This window comes from Rousettus aegyptiacus, unplaced genomic scaffold (assembly GCF_014176215.1).
Source record: "Rousettus aegyptiacus isolate mRouAeg1 unplaced genomic scaffold, mRouAeg1.p scaffold_m13_p_7, whole genome shotgun sequence".
Taxonomy (NCBI): Eukaryota; Metazoa; Chordata; class Mammalia; order Chiroptera; family Pteropodidae; genus Rousettus; species Rousettus aegyptiacus.
Genome location: NW_023416310.1, coordinates 23,027,187 through 23,039,354, shown reverse-complemented (window position 1 = coordinate 23,039,354; position 12,168 = coordinate 23,027,187).

Below are 12,168 nucleotides of genomic sequence, written 5' to 3'. Positions count from 1 at the left end.
TGAGCACTTAGATTAAACCATGGGTAATAAAAAAATTCTCATTAGAGATTTTCACAAGTCTGATAAATGAGGTAGAAATATGTCTCCAGACACAAGCTTAAGCAAATCATTTCCCCCATTCCCTAAACGAGGAATATTTATAATGCAAAAATTAACATGAGCTCTTTGTAATGTGCAAGAAATAATGGGAAACTTGAGTACAGCCAGAAAGTAGGAAGTGCAAATGTAGTCATTACATACATTTTTCTGAAGCTATTATGTACAGGGCACTATAAAGCACTAAAGGGTATAGTCCTAGGCCTCAAAAAATTCAAGGTTTTGTAGCGAAGACAGAAAAAGTTAGACACTAACTGTTGTAATAGAGGCGTTTACAATGTGTTACGGGATCAGACTTAAGGACACTTAATCTTGACTAGGGAAATCAAAGAAGGCTTCTTGAAGGTGGTGATGTTTCAACTAAATTCTAAGAGATGACTAGGAATTAGTTGAGGGAAGAAGCAAGTAGGAACCCCATAAAAAGGCAGAGAAGTGATATGAGAACATGGTGATTTCAGTCAACAGCAAGTAGCTCGGTACGGCTAAAACTCAGTGTAGGTGAATGTGCAGTAGATGAGAGTGGCAATTTAGGCAAAGGTTAGATCATGAAAAGTACTGAATGTCAAAAAAAAGAAGTCGAGATTTTTATTAACAGTAGTGAGGAACCACTTTAAGTCAAGGGTCGTGATAAGATGGACTGCAAATTTTAGCTATATCTCTCTGGAAGCTCTGTGAGTGATGGCTTGGAGATGAGTGAGACTAGAGTCAGGGAGACCAATTGTAAGACACCAATACAGTAAGTAATCCAGGTGAGAGCTGATGAGGGTCTTGGCTAAGGCTAGTGTTCCGATTCTCAAAAGGGTAAAACAGGATAGATTCTGGAAACTGTAGCTTGGTGAACTACCTTTTCCTCTCTAAAAAACTGTAAAAATAACCTAAAGAGTCATTGGGGAGCAATAGAAATGTGTTGATTTTTGATCACTAGGAACCACTAAAGGTTCACCAAAACAGGGCATCCAGACCAACCTCCTCTCCTTTGTGCTGAGGCTGCTGGGATTTGAAGGAACGTGTGCCATGACTTCTCTGTGATGGTGGCTCTTTTTAATCTTGGAGTGTGGGCACTAGCACCACTCCATGCTTAGTTTTTGGCCTTGTCCCTTATCACAATAACCTAGATGAAAATAGATGAGAACTTCTTTGTAAGGATCGTCAGGACCTCAATGAGACCCTCGCAACTCAGAAATGGCTTTTAGGATTTTAAATCTGAAAAGGCCAAACAAAACGTATTGCAGCTTGCCTAAAAATATTTCCCGATTTCTGAAGCTATGGTGGCCTAATCACCAATGAGCCTTGACACGCCGATATGTCAAGAATTCAACATAATACTCCAGAGGAGAATTCACCAACCTGTCAAAGCCAGTTGATTTTGTTTCATATCAGTTATTCACAGCTTTAATCCTTATGTCAATTAGTAGCCATTCTTAGTGGATGACTGTGGATTCCCAAGGTCCTGCCAGGCTCTCTCTTCCATGCCAAGTTCTTTGCCACCCTTGGGCTTTTGCACAGTTGGTTCTTGCCTAGAACGCTGTCTCCACATGCTAATTTCTCTGATTGTAGGTCCTGGCCAAAGGTCTTCCTTGACCACAGCACCTAAAGTAGAGTGCCCCTTGGTTTCGCCATCTCTGACCCTGGTTTTCCCTTTAGAACATTCATTATAGCTTGCACACATTGACATGTCTGATTTCTTGTTTGCTTTGGTTTGTTTAGTCTTGTCAGTCTTCTCATAAGAATTAGAATTCCCTGAGGGTAGAGACCAGTTTTGTCTTATTCATCACTGTATCACCAGCATGTAACACAGTGCCTGGAACTTAGTGGGTTGTCAATTAATATTTACTGAATGAATGAATGAATCTCTGGTTTCCTTGATCCAGATTTAGCTCATTTGTAAGATTCCAGTTTGCCTCAGGCTCTCCACTTTGCTTTCTGACCTGAGCAGCCACCAACCTTCTCACCCACACAGTATCTTTTTTATTTTTATTTTATTTTATTTTATTTTATTATTTTATTATTTTATTTTATTATTTTATTATTTTATTTTATTATTTTATTATTTTATTTTATTTTATTTTATTTTATTTTATTTTATTTTATTTTATTCCATAATATCTTATTTTACTCTTCACTCTGCTTGACTCAGCCCTCCCAGCCTTGATCTCTCCCCTCAGGCTACACAATGAACAATGTATTTGTCCTGGACCTGTTTCTCTTGCTGCTTCAATGATCAGCTAGAGCTGTTAACCTCAGGGGCTCTTTGCTGCCTCTACTTGTCAACACACACACACACACACACACACACACACACACACACACACACTCCAGCCCAAACTACAGCTGCCTTGGGATCCTACAGCTAATCTTTGGAACTTGCCTGTAATTATCAACGTCACAAAAGGCACACACTGACAGTGTAGCTAATGCAACTGTGCATCGAGAATCGCACAGGCTGGTCAATCACATCTCTGACCTTTGTTTTCCTTTAGAACATTCATTACAGCCTTATTTTCAAGCTGAGTTCCCACTTTAAGGGGAAATATTAAAAACTTAAAGTTTGTCCAGAAGAGGATGATAAGTTTGTAAACTGTTGGAACAGGAATGAGGCTAGAGCTAGACTGAGTTGAATCCTGGCTCTGCCACTTAATATGCAATACTCAATAAATTAATCTGTGTCCGTTAACCTGTTTCAGTTTCCCCAACTGTGAAGTGGGGCTAATAATAGTATGTATCTCTTAGGCATTGTGAGGGATAAATGAGTCGATACATGCAAAGCACTTAAAATAGTGTCAAACATATATTAAGTGTTATATAAGTGTCAGATATGATTCTACAAAGAATGGTTAAGAAACTGCTACGGTATTTAATTTATTATTCCTCAAGACCCTTGCTATTTAGAGTGGTCTGAGAACCAACTGCTTTAGCATCACCTGGGAGCTTGTTAGAAAGGTGGAATCACAAGCCCTATCACTGACCTACTGAATCAGAGTGAGCGCAACAGGAGCCAAGCTGGGAATGGGGAGAGATGGAGTGAGATGTCAATTCCACTTAAGAAATTAATTTTTTCATTCTGTCTTTCTCCCCTTCTCCTCCCATCTTTATCTTTTTTCTTTCTTTCTCTGTCTCTTTATTACTTAAAAAAAAAATGTTCTTTTATCACATACTTTAAGAGGGAAAGACACCAGCCAGAAACAGCAGCAACAAGCTGGAGTGTGTGTCCCCTACCGAGTGCAGCACCACCTTGGCACCTGTCCCAGATCATCGCACATTAAGGAAGACCCAGACTGAAGCAGCCAAGAGGGCTGTCTTCCCTCACCCACCGGAAAATAGAGTCAAAAGTGGCTCAGGAAGTCAGGGGAAGGAGAGTGGGCCAGGTGCTGGATCAGAGAAGCAATACTGACTCCTATTACCTCCCTGAACCCCCAAAAGGAAGAACTTCCCAAAAGGCAGAATCCCAACTAACCATGCACTGCACTGCTGTCCGGCGGAGCGTCCTCAGTCTGGGCCACAGATCCACCAGGGAGGAGTAGGACAAAGCAGCCACGGCAGGGGAAAAGAACCTCGGGCTGCCTAGAGGCCCTCACACTGAACTAGCCAGAGAAAGGGGATATTTGAGTCCCCGCTGTGAGACTCACTCCTGAAAATCCAGCCAACTCAGAATGGCACAGGAAATCTACCAGTGAAAATCTAGTTTCCACCTCATGAAAGATTGTGACGTGTAAGAAAAATACAAAGAAGTTTCCGAATGAACTATGAGCATAAGCCAAGGAAACGTGGGAGAAGTGGATTCTTGTTTGACTCTACTTTGAGAGCAAAATATAGTTTATTTTAAGCGGTCATATTAAGAGACTTTCTGGCTTTAATGGGAATGCGGCAAAAAAAAAAAAAAGGCAAAACCATGAAAAAGAAAAACAGTTTCATCTTGCAGATAAGATGAAGGGAATATGTTGTCGTATATGTTTCTGGGCATTTGGTTTCCTAACTAGAGTATAAGGTACTATATGTCAGGTGCCATGTCTTTTTCTTTCATTTCCCCCAAACAGGATGGAATATACTGCATTATGTGCAAGAGGTGCTTGATAAATGCATTGAGTTCCAGGATTCGCTGGTCTCACCAGAACTTAAATTGATTTGACAGCGATTAGATGGTTAATAGCATTAAGATGATGAAAGTGTATGGCTCTAGAAGACTAGGTGACAATCTTCGTCTTTCTGTGTTAAACCAGATATGTAACAGGAAGGCAGCAGGCTGGAATTGTTAGAAAAAAAGTATAAACAGATAGGGTTAAGAATCCTTGTTGTGCCTCTAATTTGCTCTGTGAATCCTGCTCTTAAGGTACTTAGCATTTATTAGAGTTTCAATTTCTTTATCGGAAATGAGTAGAAGACAGTAGTCATCAATGCAGATGAGAACTATGGAGATGGATACCAAAGAGATAACTGGGCGGAGACGCCCTTCTGATGAATTTCCTGGTGGAGAGATCCCTGGTCTCATCATGGCAGTGTCAAGTGCGGGTTGTCCCACATAAGGAGTTTCCTTAATTACCTGCTTCATTTTCTTCATTTTTCATTGAGGCCTGATTGAATATTTGGAAAAGATTCTAAATCCATCAAGGTTAACAGTCAAATCACTCTTCATTACAACTCTTAACCAGCCTTTTAATATGGATGGAATTACACAGAACTTGGGTAGGGTGCGAGGAGCCAAGTCCTGGTTTTAGGGTATAAAAAGATTAGGTGAGATTTGGAATTAACTGGTGCAGCTACCCATTTGTATATGACATCCAAGCAGTGAAGAGCCCTTTTTGCCAGGTGAGAGAATGGAATGGGCAGTAGGGAAAAGAAGGAAATCAAATTACCCTGATTCACTACAGTCTAGAGATTTCCAGACAAGGTTGTCATATGTTTTAGCCTATTAGGGCTGCTGTAACAGAATACCATAGACTGGGTGGATTATAAACAACAGAGTTCTAGAGATTGAGAAGTCCAAGGTCAAGGTTCCAGCGCATTCAGTGTCTGGTGAGAGCCTACTTGGCTCATAGATGGCAGTCTTCCTCTTGCGTCCTCATACGGAAGAAGGTGCAAGAGAGCTCTCTGGGATCTCTTGTATTAGATGATGTAGTTATGACAGCTCCACCCTCATGACCTAATCAACTCCCAAATACTAGTGTATTGGGAATTAGGTTTCAACATATGAATTTGGGGGGACACAAACATTCAATTTATTGCATTATACTTAAAAGAGTAAAAGAGGTTCATTTTCCTCCAATATTCCTCATTACTAAACCAAGGGTCAGGCACAAAAAGTAAATACAGTAATTATTGTTTTAGAACTACATTTGGTGTAATGTTGGTACAAAGAGAATGAGACAGGTCGATGTTTCAATGTCAGAATGGTAGTAAGAAAATTTGGTGCCAACTATGAAAGCTTATTATAACAGAAGTGGGGTGGGAAGCAAAGAATTAACAGGAACATAAGTAACACATATGCCCCCAAATCTTCAGTTATCTCATGATGAATATATTTGCTGAAAGTGGTGATTCCAGTGGGATACGACACATTTGGGGGCTATGTTAAGTAATAGAGTGAAGAAGAAAAGAAAGGAAATAGAATCTTATTAAGAAGCAAATGAGCCAAGGAACAGAAGAATCTCTAGATACCTCCTCAGTAACTCTATATAGAAACTTCAAAGCCCCTTCACCCTTGGGGGCAGAGAACCAACCATTAATCTAAGCACTTCTAGGTTTATCATTTACGGTTCTGAACCTTGACCAAGTTCAAGTTCAGAACTACAGGATTGTATTTTATGTTTTTATAATATTATTGGAACATCAACTTATTGAAAAATGAAATAACACATTTCAACGGAACAAGATAAATGTAAAACATAAAATCACATACAACATTTAGAAATAGATGGATTTCTAATACAAATGTTTCCAGCCCCAAATGGAGATAATTTCCTGATCCAGGAATAGTATACAGATAATGAAAGTTGAGCGCAAAGATGCAACTCGCTTTAATGATTAGGGTTCTGGAGGTAGGTGGCTTGTGGAAATAAAATTAAACAAATTCTTCACCTATAGCAAGGATAATTTACATATATTGGATTCCGTTTACCAAGCAATTGTTATTGTCCTAAATTACTGCTTGGTTCTTAACTCTTCATTTCAATAACAATAGCAGCTTCTCTAACAAAATTCTATCACTCTTTCATATTATAATTGTACAAATTTCTTTGCTCCTGAATTCCATTAATTTCCATGAATTATCATTAAATTAGTAGATTAAACTTTACTGAGACCTTTATTGAAATGTGTGTTCATCTAATTCTGCCACTCTCATTAGGGGGTTGTTAACTCAAAAACATTTGTTCTTTTGTGTTTGTATTTCTGTTTACTCTTTTCCCCTCAAAAGTTAATCTTTGGGGACTTTGTTTTTCCAACTTTAAAATGAGCACCTGTATCAAATAAGCCTGATATTAAGAAAACATGTCAGTACATAAAATAAAAGTGACCTATTTGTAAAAAGAGACAATGAACTGGTTAAAAAATTTTTTTCTATTTGTTTGTTTTTACATATGAACTATAAAATAACTAATAAGTAAAATTCAGTCACATGAATTTTAGATCACTAAAGATCAGTTCTTTTGGAGTCTCACTATTTTTGAAATCAAACCATTTACTTTTAGTGACATCAAATTCTCTGATGAATAGGCTTCTGTTGAAGTTTTACATTTTTAAACTAAGAACAGCATTTCAGATTTTTTTTATATACTCATTTAAATTTGTCATATGATACTGGACACTGTACGTAGTACATTACATTACAATGAATCATTGCCCTTAGGCCAGGGGGCAGTAATGAAAAGCCAAGAAACAATGTGATATTTTCAGAGTTAACTGAATGTTAGATATTTTTTGATATAGCATTTTCTTTCTTTAGAATAGACAAGAATTCCAACATATATAGGCATGTGTGTACTATACATGCATAACATATACAGGCATTCATATGTAGATGTACATATATGATTATCCAGATATGACTTAAATTCTATTACAAATATATTGCTCTTGTGTCTTTGTTACAATAAAGGAAACTGTATCTTAAATTTTTGAATTTTAATTTATAAAAAATAATCTTTATACATTATATCTAATCTGCATCTACTATGGGATCCTTTGAATGTCTATTTCTGCATCTAGTATGATTTTTCTTACTAAAATTGAATTTTCTTTCAATTTTAACACATCACAAAGATGATCACATATATTTCCTGCATTAACCTCTGAAAGAAAACTTCTCAGAATAAAAGACAAACTAAGAAACGAAATAACAAAAGACAAAGAGAGCAAGCTGATTTAAAAATCTACAATCCTTAAGATGAGTTCTTAAAAATGATATTCTTTTTAATCTTACTAACTTACTATATTGTAATTGATCTTTTTCCATTGTGCTTATTAATGTAGAAATGTGTGACAGTTTAATCATTTTCAGTCCTGCAGATCATTTGCAATAAAATTAGAAACTCCTTTCCATTTTGCTTTGTTGTTGTTGTTTTTATTTTCTTTAATTTTCAAATTAAGAAAATTTCATTTTCCTTATCTCCATCTTTTCTAAGTCTAGTAGTATCTATAGATTCCTAACACTTGACATGTGCTACCTGAGGCAACACATCCCATATAAAATTCATATAAAGGAAGGGACTCTCTATTCTATCTTAATGCTATTTTAAAAATAGGACTCAGGGCTCACTAGTAGGCACTTATTATGGCCACTAGCATTTTTTTATTATTATTAATTTTCAAAGAGATCATCAAACATTCAAGACAGTTATACATAAACCACAGAATCATGGGGTTTTAGGCAACAGCCTCCACATTTTACCTGAGAGAGTAAGTGACTTGGTCAACATCACACAGCTCAGAAAATAAAAAACATCAGAATTCACGTGCCATTCCCAGGTGGGTAATCCTGAATGTGTGTACTATAAGATAAATACAAATAATAGTGCTGTGATCTTTATTGAAAGGAAAATGAGACTTACACTCTGAAATATCATTCATCTCCATAGGGTTCCAGGCTATTCTTAGTCCTGTTCTAAATGAATAGGAATTTGTAGATTTTATAAACCAAAGCCAAATTTTCAAGTAAGGAATAAGACGAATGCAGCCGCATAGGAGGTATGTATGCTAAAAAAAGAATGTGTCTCTTCTTGTCTCAAAAATTCTAATATACATTTTCTTAACTTGAGAAATCAGGCTAAACTTGATTAAGTACATTTCTACATATCACATGAACCTACTACTAGCATAAAAGAGAGTAGAAACTGAAAGAAATGCCACATATTTCATGGTGTGATTCAGTTTCTTTCCAAATGACACTTCCTTTGAAATGACATAAATTTGGAATTTGCCTTTTGAAAAATGCTTCTTTTCAATTTTCAAATATAATTGTAATGTAATTAATCTAATCTGCATTTCAAAGCTTCTGGAGTTGAGCTACCACCAAAACTAAGCATGAGATCCCCTTTTATGGACCAAAATAAAGAGTAGTGTGTTGAATTATTAGATAAGCTTTTGTTCTTTTCTTCAAATATTAGCATGAATTATTCAGGCTTTGTATGGATGGAGCTTTGATTTATTCAAATTCCTTGAAACAGTTCATTATTTAAGATTCTTATTTATTAAATCCCATAGGATGTCCTTTTCCCATGAAAGTGTAGATTCAGTTCATTTATTATTTCTTCAGCAGAGAGTATATACAGAGCAGAGTCTCAAGTAATGGAGAAGATACAAAGATAAGCAAGAGAAGCTTAAGAAATTTTGTACATAAGGGAGAAGGAATACAAAGCTATAAAATGCTTGGAAACCACAAGTTATAGAGTTTCTAAAGAAAAAGAGATACCTTCCAACCAGGGGCTAAAGGAAATACTTCAGAGAGAAGCTGGCATTTCAAATGGGCCTCGACAGACTTACAGGAATTCCACAAGTAAGAAAGCAATGAAATGAGGGAGACTGAGATCTCAACTTGACTCATGGTCTCATTTTCATCTTTGAAACCCTTTTTAGATACGATAACCCATGTAGTCATCTTCCAAGCTACGATGTTCTAAACTTCCTCTGGTCTAAACCATCAGTCTCTTCTATCCGGAATATAAGCTCCTCCTCCCTGGGTTCCCAAAATAGTTCCTACTCATCCTTTAAAATCCAGCTCGAATGAATTATTTTCTTTGGAATAGCTTCTTGCTCTTTCTAATATAACAATTTGGTGTTTTTGGACCAAACCCATTACTCAGATCACCATGACACATTGGCCTTGATGTTTTGCCCATAAAACAAAGCATTCTTCATCCTTAGTAGCAGAGAGAGTGGAGCAGGGGGAAAAAATATTGATGTAATGAATATTTACATTGTGTTTTTTGGGTTTGGGAAGGTCCGAATCACAAATTTTGACACAAACACATCAAAATATTGCCACATTTAACTATCCTGCTTCACCAGCAAAACTGAAATGGTCTGAAAGAGGACTGATAAGAGATCACAGCAAGTGCATGAACAGTGCGATGGTAAGAAAGGAAATTCAAGGAAAAAAAGACCAATAGGATGGGTAGTTAACTGGCCCTGGAAAAGATAGGAGGAATCAAAAATAGGTGTGATTTTTGAACCTTAGAAACTAAAGGAAAGATAATATCTGTGATGGTATTTGGGAGGCTCGAAAGGGAAGAAAATTTGATGGAATAGCAAGACATCAAGTGGTACATACCACAGGCAGATTTATAAGCTATACAACTCAGGAGGGAAAGAGTCCTGGGATACAGATGAGGGCTCATTTTAGAGACAATTGAACGCATGAAAATGCATAAGAGTAAAGGAAAAAGAAGCTAAAACTGGAGTGCAAAGGCCTTGACCTTGTGGGACATCTACAGTTACAAAATAAAAGGAGAAAGTGAAAGCTCTTTAAAAAAAAAAAAAAAAAAAGCAAGAGTCAGAAGTAGTGAAACAGGTCAATGGATCATCCTATTAGCCAAAGAGATGAAGGGGTTAAAGGAAGAACGATCGACATTGTTGGATGCTACAGAGGAATGAAGAAAAATGAGAACTTAAGGAAAAAGTTGTTTAATTTGGTGACTGGGAAATGATGGGGGGACCTCAGAGAGGTTTCCAAGAGAAAGTGAAGAGAGGAAGCTAGATCACAAACAGAGCAAGTGGGAGCTGACTTATAGCCGAGATGGTGCTCTGAGGAACACTAAACTAAAATGATAGTGAGTACAGATAAAATGTAAAATGGGAGAAATGTCATGCACATTCACACTCAAAAACACCTGTGTTTTAAAAATGAAACAGAAAAATAAGGTAAGTGCTCAAAGCGTAAACCTTCTGGATTCTGCTAAAGCCAACAGAGGCATTCAGAAGCTAGACACACACAGGGTTTTAGGGGCTAAACATCCCCCACGTGAGGCAGAAGACTTACTTGAACTCAAGGGCTGGGATAGGGCTACCTCCTTGAAAAGAGCTTCCTAGGGCTATAGGCTTGTACAGGTATACCTAGGGAGGGTGGAAGAATCAGACGCAGTCTCATAGTCAGAATTTGACCCTGGAGAAAAGATTGGATTTACAATACTAAAGGATAAGACCAAGGTCTGGTCAGAGAGTCCCATTAACTAGATGGAGATAACCATAAAACTACAAGATAGAGCAGGTGGAGACTGAGGGACACAGGAAGGAAGGAAGAAAAGCAGGGAGGTAGGGAGGAAACTAATGCTAGAAAAGAGAGCCAGAAATAGAAGCTGCCACATGGAGAGGAATTCATACCAGATCAAAAGAATGAATGAATGAATGAATGAATGAATGAATAAATAAATAAATAAAAGAGGAAGGTTATACGATCAAAGAAAAGAATCAGAGGTTTAAATATTGAACATATTGAAAGAAGTTTAAATGTGAAGGCGTAGACAAGTCTTGTTTTGTTTTGTTTTGTTTTGTTTTGTTTTGTTTTGTCTTGTCTACCTAGCATCCATTTCCCTTATTCTAATTTTCCTTAGAGAGAATCGGTCTTTCTCCATAAGCGTAGTCTAATCCCATGACTAAAATTATTGATTGTTTTCGGGATGAGCTTATGACCATATTATAAAAATTAAAACCAATCTTAGAATTTTCGCAGATAGCAACACTAAAAAATTCTATTCCTCTGGGGATTACTGAGAAAATGGGATGTAAGCCTGGGGCTTCTGGTAGCCCTCTTGTCACTACACAGGAAGATCCTGCCTAGAAATGGAGCCAAGACAAGGGAAGAACACTGGAGAGATGGGGAAAGCAAGGCTAAGATCTAGTGATAATGTTTAATACCCTGGGTCCAGTCATATTGGATTCTTAAGTGAGCCCATAAATTCCTTTTGGTTAAGTTTGTTTGAATTAGGTTTCTGTTAGTCTTACCTGGAAGAGTACTGACAAAACAGAAACGAAGAGAAATGGCTGTTTCTACTTGCAGATAATGCGATCAGCTATCCAGAAAATTCAAGAAAATTAGCTGAAAAACTATTAGGTCCAATGGTGCGAGGTCAACATGCAAAAAAAAAAAAGTGTGATAAGAAAAAAAATTCCACTCACGCTAGCAACAAGAGTTAAAAAATAGCCACCAAAAAAAGAAAAAACCTCATAAGTATATAAGAACTATAAGAAAAAGCTATAAAACCTAGACAAAGACGTGAATAGGACTTAATGCTGTCGAAATAACAACTGTCTCCAAATCATCCATAAATTCAATACATTTCCAAAAGAACAGGAACCGATCAATAGTTCAATGGAAAAGAATAGAGAGCCCACCCAGAAAAGAGCCCGTGTGTATAGGAATTTAGTACGTTATAAAGGTAGTATTTCAAAACAATAAGGGAAAGAATGAACCATTTCATAAATGATGTTGAAACAATTGGCTATTATTGGAAAAAAATTTTTTACTTTTTTTTTTTACCTCACATGACTTATTAAAATAATTTCTAGATGGATAGAAGAAAAAAAACTATCAAACTGTTAAAAGAAAATATAAGGAAGACCATGTTTATGACCTTGGCAGTAGGA